The sequence below is a fragment of the Chrysochloris asiatica genome, unplaced genomic scaffold, assembly GCF_000296735.1.
Source record: "Chrysochloris asiatica unplaced genomic scaffold, ChrAsi1.0 scaffold00119, whole genome shotgun sequence".
NCBI lineage: Eukaryota > Metazoa > Chordata > Mammalia > Afrosoricida > Chrysochloridae > Chrysochloris > Chrysochloris asiatica.
The window spans coordinates 5,157,334-5,165,602 of NW_006408637.1; the positions used below are offsets into that span (position 1 = coordinate 5,157,334).

Below are 8,269 nucleotides of genomic sequence, written 5' to 3' on the forward strand. Positions count from 1 at the left end.
ACCTTGTTGCACACCTTTCTTAATTTTAAATCATTCAGTGTTCTCATGTTCTGTTCAAACAACTGCCTCTTGGTCCAGGTACAGATTCCTCATGAACACAATTAAGTGTTCCAGAATACTCATACTTCGCAATGTTGTCCATAGCTTGTGATGATCCCTACAATCGAAAGCCTTTGTGTAGTCAGTAAAGCACAGGGAAACATCTTTCTGATAGTCTCTGCTTTCAGCCAAGATCCATCAGACATCAGCAATGACATCCCTCATTCTACGGCCTCTTCGGAATCTGGCTTGAACCTCTGGAAGTTCTCTGTCAATGTATGCTTGTAGCCATTTCTGTATTACCTTTAGTAAAACTTTACTAAGAAGCAATTATTTGTTTCTGTAATAAAAGTAATGGAACATTATTCCTTTTATGAAAAAAGTGTAATTGCAAAGACTGGGTGTTTATACTTTGTTGTTGTCTTTTTAACCTGTAGTACTTAACATGTGTACTACAGTTGTTTGGGGAGTAATTCTGTTGCATGAGGTATAAACATCTATTGTTTGCTGTGTAAGTAGATTAACACGGCTCAAGTACATACTTTTGTATGTGGACATCTCTTTTAGTGATAGTAGCTGTCCTTTGTTGCTCATACTCTTCAGCGTGGAAGAACCTGTCTCCTTTCAAGGAGAGTGAAATAATCCACTGTTTTTGACTAACATGTTCAGTGTTCAAAAATTAAGTTTGCATTTTACTTTTGGAGCATTTAGCATTTAAAATCAGGAGCCCAGGTAGCATAATGGGTTACATTTTGGGCTGCTAATTGCAAGGTCAGCAGTTCAAATCCACCAACTGCTCCCAGGGAGAAGGATGAGACTGTTTCCTCATAAAGATTTTCAGCCTGGTAAACCCTTTAAGCTTACCAGCCGCTCCTCAGAAATCCTATAGTGTGTTGCTTTCGGTCTGAACCGACTTGACAGCCCTTAACAACAACAGCAACAAAGCCGTATGCAGGGTGGCTATGAGTTGGAACTGGAACCAACTCAACAGCACATAGCAGCAACTTTTAGCGTCCATGAGGTTGCTACTTTGAGTTAGTATTAATATTGTGAAAATAAATGTAATTTGGATTTCATGTTTCTTCTTATTTCACAAATTGATCATCAAGGAGTTATTCATTGTAAACAAAAGAATTTAGGTGAGTTATATTATGATTGCACAGTCTTGGTACACACATTTGCAGATTCTGAATGCAGGGCTTACTCACATTTTGTACAAGGATCCAGATCGCCTATTCTTACATGATTGTTTATATGTGAGGTGCATCATGCTGTTTATTGTCTTAATTTTGTTGCTTCTGTTTATGACAAGTCTTGTCAGTAGGAGAATGTAAATCTTTTATGTAGCCATCTTAATAAAGAAGTTGAGGGGAGAAAAAAACAAGTTAAAAGGAAATAGTATCCTATGTACTTAAACCATTCTGCTAAATACACATTAAACCAATACAGTTTATAGGCACAGTAACTTTATAGTGCAAGCAGTAACGTTCACATATGATTAACCTGGTGTGGGTGGAGTAGGTGGACTCCTGGTGTGACACCGTAGATAAGCATTGAACTGCTAATCACAAGGTCTGGTTCAAACCCACCAGCTGCTCTTTGGAAGCCTTATGCAGGGTCACTATCATTTGGAAGGACTCATTGGCACTTAACATTTATAGTACGCTGTAATAATTTGAGTTTTAGATTGATATAAACAAAATTAAAGCAACATTGTTTAGTTTTTGGAAAATTAATATTAGAATTCTACAGACTAGAAGTAATAAAAGTAGATAATTAGAATTGAATATACTGTATGGTAATATGTGTATGATAGTTTAAAAAATGATTCTACAGATTTGAAGATACAGTAATAAAGTTCAGTGAACTTTATTACATGGTCTAGTGCCACAGTTGCCCATATTTTGCCACTCTTTTTTAATATTTTTTAACCCTGCGCTCTCCCATCCTCAAGAATATTTGATAGCAAATCCCAGATACCATTATTTCATTCATAAAATTTTCAGTGTGTCTCTAACACACTTAAACAAAACAACAATTCCTTATTGTAATCTTACTGCTTGAACATGTTCAGATTTCCTCAAAATTTGCATTTATACTTGGTTTGTTGATGTTAGAATCCAATGTTTTCACATTGCAATTGGAAGATTTTTCTCTTAAGCCTAGCCTCTTATTCAATAAAGTTTCCTCCTTTTGTCATACCATTTATTTAGTAATGAAACTGCAATTTAGCATGTAGAATTTCCCGCATTCTGTATTCAGATGATTTCATCTTTGTGTTATTTAACCCCTATATTTACTGTAAACCAGTAATTAATTCTAAAGGCTTAAAAAAAAAAAAAAAGATATATATATTATGAACACACTTTATAGGAGGTGCTGTGTTCCTCCTATTAATGTATTGTTGTTGTTGTTGTGTTGTTAGTGTTCTCCATAGGAGGCATATGACGTCAGGTTTCTTCACTCTGAGTACTATTTAGAATGATCAATGGGTTTTGGTCTTGTCAGCCTGGCCGGCCCATTCATTATAAAGTTTTTCTATCAGTGTTTCTCAATGGTTTGAGCAGCCAGTTATGATTGTTGGCTATATCCATTACAGCATTCATTATTGTTAAATGTCGTTGATTTTATTCCAACTCATGGCGACCCTGAATAGGTTTTCCAAGGCTTTAAATTTTTTTTTTTTAAGTTTTTATTGTGAATTATGTGGGTTTACATGGGAGAACATCAGTTTTACATTCATCTTATTGTATTTCGTTTCATTGCAATGATTACAATCCCCTCCATGCATCATCAAATAACCAAAGGATACACCCCACAGGCCTGCCCCTGGCTGTCGGCACACAGCCTCTCTCCCTCCCTGAGTCCCCAGCCACTCCATCTGTCCACATCATCACCTCTGTCTCCATGCCTGGCGTCACTGCCTCTGTGGGTAGGGTCATGCTCTCTGCTCATCTCAGTTGATGGTCCCAGGAACCTCCGCTCCTGGGCTTCAAAATCAATCACTCCCTTGCTTTGGTCAAAAAAATATCCACCTCTATATTTCCTACCCTCACAGTCAGTCAGTCAGTCCTGATGGCAATTATTCACTATTATACCACGAGACTCTTACCCCATTTCCTTTCACCAGCCTGATTCCAACAGATTGGAAATCATTCAGTGGAGGTTCTACCTACCCCTGCCCCATCTGGAACTAGGCTCCCTCCTGAAAGCTTGTAAGCTTGCCTTTATAGGCCCCCCGCCCCATTTTGGGTAACCAATGTCTTAGTAGCCCATCCCTGTCAACCCTGTGTACCAAGGGGGTGGGAGTGATCCTTGCTGTAAAGATTTGTTCCCTTTTTTGAGCTAGTACATCCATATGTATAGGTAAAGTGCTTAATGCAATACATCGTCGTTTGATTTCTTGACTGCTGTTTCCATGAGTGTTGATAGTTGATCTAAGAAGAATAAAGTCCTTGACAACTTCAGTCTTTTCTCCATTGATAATAATGTTGTTTATTGGTCCAGTGGTGAGGATTTTTTTTCTTGACTTTGAGATGTAATCCATACCGAAGGCTTTGCTCTTTGATCTTCATCAGTAAGTGTTTTAACTCCTCTTCACTTTCAGCGATCAAGGTTGTATCATCTGCATATCGCAGGTTGTTAATGAGTCTTCCTCCAATCCTGATGCCACGTTTTTCTTTACAGAACCCAGCTTCTCGTATTACTTGCTCAGCATACAGGTTGAATAAGTATGTTGAAAAAAATACAACCTTGTCGCATACCTCTCTTCATGTTAAAACATTCAGTGTTCCCATGTTCTGTTTGAACAACTGCCTCTTGGTCCATGTACAGATTCCTCATGAACACAATTAAGTTTTCCGGAATACTCATACTTCGTAATGTTATCCATAGCGTGTAATGAACCATACTATCGAAAGCCTTTGTGTAGTCAATAAAGCACAAGTAGACATCTTTCTGATAGTCTCTGCTTTCAGCCAAGCTCCATTGACATCAGCAGTGATATCCCTCATTTCACGACATCTTCTGAATCCGGCTTGAACTTCTTGGAAGCTCTCTGTCCTTTAGCCTGCGAGCCCATTAGTCCCTTATATAACTTACAGCCTAAAGTTCAGTTATTTTTCTTACTCTTTTTGTCTCTTGGTCTTTCCCCACCCAGCAATAAAGGAGAGTAGAAGAAATAGCAGAATGTATAGAACAGAATTCCTGTTGTGGCATTGTAGGTTAATGCTGGATTGCAATGTCAGCTTGAACTGTAAGGTCAGCAGTTCAAGCTCACCAGCTCCTCCTTGGAAACCGTATGTAGGTTCGTTATGGGTCAGAACCAACTCAATGGCACTTAGCAAACAACAATAGAACAAAAAGGAAGAAGAATGGGAAACCTTTGCTGCTGTGATTCTAGTATTCTGTACTTAGTTTTTATTTTTATTTTAAGGACATCTAAATTTATTATCATTTTTGTAGAGAATGCACATTACTATTTCAGTTTCATATTTCTGGACAGGAAATATGGTCTATAGTTTATAAAACTAAAAATATAATATGCATGCTTAAGTATTTTAGAGGAAGAGTAGTAATGTCAGGGGACCCTGGTGGCACAGTGGGCTAAACACTGGGCTGCTAACCACAAAGCTGGCAGTTCAAACCCATCAATCCCATGAAGAATTGCATTATCAGAAGTTCTACTCTGTTCCCTAAGTTGGAATAGACTTGATGGCAGTAGGCTTGTTTTGGTGCTGATGCTTGTTCTTTACGTGGAAATTCACAAACAATATTTATAGATGGGTAGAAGGAAGAGTACAAAGATAAGTCACCATGCAAGGATGGTAAAAATCCAAGCAGTACACTCTATAAAGCTCTTTAAAATTTGTTGTGTGTTTGAACAATTTTATAATAAAATGTTGGACGGAAGTACTTTTTAAAAAGCAAAACAAAACAGTAACAGCAAAAACACTTCTCCCAGGTCATTCTAGTGTTCCTTGATTGGACCATGTCTTTAGTTAATGTACTGACTCATCGTTTAACAAATAGTCATTGAGCTTTTTTGTCTGCATGCTAGTGAGACCCTAGAGCTAGAGAGCAGAAGAGTTCTATGCAGGAGAGCTGAGAATGGGGGTAGAGTTGAGCGTCTAACCTGTACACCTGACCCCCTCACCATCGTCTCACAGCCTGCCTTCCTTCCAGTCTGCTTGCCACCCACAATCTCTTCTACCATGGTCACCTCAGCAAGTCACACTTGAACAGATGCATCAAGTAGATGTTCATGGCTCTGCCGCAGGGTGACAAAGTCCAAGCCTTGTGTATCTGGATCGATGGCACTGGAGAAGGACTGCGCTGCAAGAGCTGCGTACTGGACTATGAGCCAAAATATGTGCAGAAGAATTGCCCTAGTGGAATTGGATGGCTCCAGTGTTTTCTAGTCTGAAGGCTCCAACATTGACATGTATCTTATCCTGCTGCCATGTTTCAAGACCCTTTGCGTAAGGATCCCAACAAGCTGGTGTTGTGTGAAGTCTTTAAGTATAACTGAAAACCTGCATTACCCATTTAAGGCATACCTGTAAATAGATAATGGACATGGTAAGCAACCTGCACTCCTGAAAGATGTGTACAACTTTGGTTGGCCTTCTAATGGCTTCCTTGGAGCTTGAGTCCATATCACTGTGCTATGGAAGCAGACAAAGCAGGATACCGTGACGGCTCATTACTGGGCTGCCTACTTCTCTGACGGCATCAAGATTGGCGGAATGAATGCAGAAGTCAGTGTCTTCCATTGGGAGTTTCAGATAGGACCCTGTGAAGTAATCAGCATGGAGGATGGCCTCTGGGTGGCCGGTTTCATCCTATATCGTGTGTGAGAAGACTTTGGAGTGATGGCAACCTGTGCTCCTAAGCCCATCCTTGGGAATTGGAATGGTGTAGGTTGTCATGCCAATTTGAGCACCAAGGCTATGCAGGAAGAGAATGGTCTGAAATACATTGAGGAGTCCCACAAGAAACTAAGCAAGTGGCACCAGTGCCACGTCTGTGCCTATGATCCCAAAGAGGACCTGGACAATGCCCAGCACCTTACTGGATTCCACAAAACCTCCAACTTTTCTATTGGTGTGGCCAACCGTAGTGCCAGCATCTGCATTCCTTAGACTGTTGGCCAGGAGGAGAAGGGTTACTTTGAAGACTACCCCCCTTTGCCACTGTGATGCCTACTTGGTGACAGAACCTTCATCTGCACATGTCTTCTCAGTGAGACCGGCAGTGAGTCTTTCCTGTACAAACCCCTCCCAGTTCTTCATCCCAGTCCCACCTTCCCTCCCCCACATGTTCCTACTAGCTAAAATTCGAAGGACAGAACACCAAGCATTTTTAATTCCTCATGCTCAATTAATAACTTTTGCCTTTTGGGGACCAGCATAAGGAAGTCAAGTTCTTAATCACTGTACACACACACACCTTTTTGGATCTATCACTGAAGTGTTCTTAAAGACTTAGTGCATTAGACAGAGGTTGAGGAAATACAACCACCATTTCCATTTAATCAGAGTGTTTGTCCAATAGGAAAAGCTATCCAGTTAGAACTGGTAGGGGAGGGCCTGTATTATTCTGTGGTTAGGTCAGGAGTTCCTTCTTTTGGTGGGAAATTCCATTTCTTAAAAAGAATATAACCAACGTTGCAATAACAGTGGGAATTAAGAGAGAAGGAAGGGAGGGACCAGGAAGGAAAATGCCCTTGGTGTCTCTCAGTCCACCGTTTTTGCCTAGGCCTAAATGCCCTGGCTTGAAAATGTGACTCAGAATAAATAAGAGAAGAAAAATTTCTCCTTGCTTGGTGCCTTCCATTTGTAACACAAAGCAGAGTAGTAGTTTTAGACTTAAAAAGCAAAAACAAAATAAAAACTGTATATGGGTGTGCAGATATATGTATTTTTCTAAAGTACACTAGAAGACAAAGATGAGTTGTTTTGGTTAGAAGTAAGGGTCTCCTTTTGAGAATAGATGGGGGGAGTCAAGACTTGGAAACCTGGCCCTTGCTATCACTGGTGGATTTCTCTTTGCCCTCCCTTCTCAGGGGAGTGGAATCTGCTTGCTAGCACAGACTTCTGAGCCTTGTGGCTTTCATTTACAGTTTGTAAGACACACACATACTTGTGTATAAGTACACAAGTATGTGTGTGTCTTACAAACTGTATAGATACAGGTTTGGAAATATGAGCTGGCTGGTCAACTTAAGCATATTACTGGCAAAAAGGGAATTGGAGTTATTTTCTGTTGGGAATAGTATGTCACTAAAGCAGGCCTATTTATATAGTACTGTTTTTTTAAAAACAAAACAAAATTACTTTGCAGTAAGGGCCTAGGTAGACCTGAGGGCACACAAATGGTTTAGTAGAATATTGTAAGACATTGGAAAATTCAGAGAAGGATGTGATTGATAATTTACATGGGAGAACATTAGTTTTACATTCATTCTATCATATATTGTTTCATTGCCTTGGTTACAGTCCCCTCTTTACATCATCAACCAACCAAAGGGTATACACTACAAGCCTGCCCCCTGGTTGTCAGCACACAACCCCTCTCCCTCTCTGGGTCTAAAGTCCCCAGCTGCTCCATCTCTCCACATCATCGTCTCTGCCTCCATCTCAGGCATCACTGCTTCTCCGGGTAGGGTCTCGCTCTCCGCTCTTCTCCCTTGATGGTCCCAGGGACCTCCGCTCTTAGGCTGAAAAGTTAATCACTCCCCTCCTTGCTATAAAACATCTACCTTTACATTTCTAACCCTCACAGTCAGTCCTGATAACAATTATTCACTATTGTATCACAAGAGACCTATCTGCATTTCGTTTAATCAGCCCTGCCTAGACAGATTGGATACTACTCAGTGGAGATTCTACCTTCATCCATGCCCTCTGGACCTAGGTTCTCTCTTGAAAGCTTGTAAGCCAGTCACTTCTTGCCTTTGTAGCCCCCACATTTTGGGTAGCCAGTGTCCAAGTTGCCTGTCCCTGTCTACTCTGTGTGTGGAGACGGTGGGAATGATTTTTGCTGTAAGGATTTGTTTCCTCTTTTGAGTTACTGCATCCATAGGTGTAGGTCATATTCATCAAATTGTATCAGATTACTCCTTTTTTTCCCCTCTTTTTTCTTCTTCTGGTTGAACTCTGATCATCCAGTCATTGAAGCCTGGAAAAGTGGGTATTATCTGCAGGTGTGGGTGTTCTTGTGCATATGC

The 8,269-nt window shown here is 40.4% G+C and overlaps 1 pseudogene; it reads left to right on the top strand.

Annotated features, from left to right (window-relative positions):
• Window positions 1-6,374, top strand: part of LOC102814087 — a 41,176-nt pseudogene extending 34,802 nt beyond the window's left edge.
• Window positions 6,375-8,269: the final 1,895 nt, after the last annotated feature.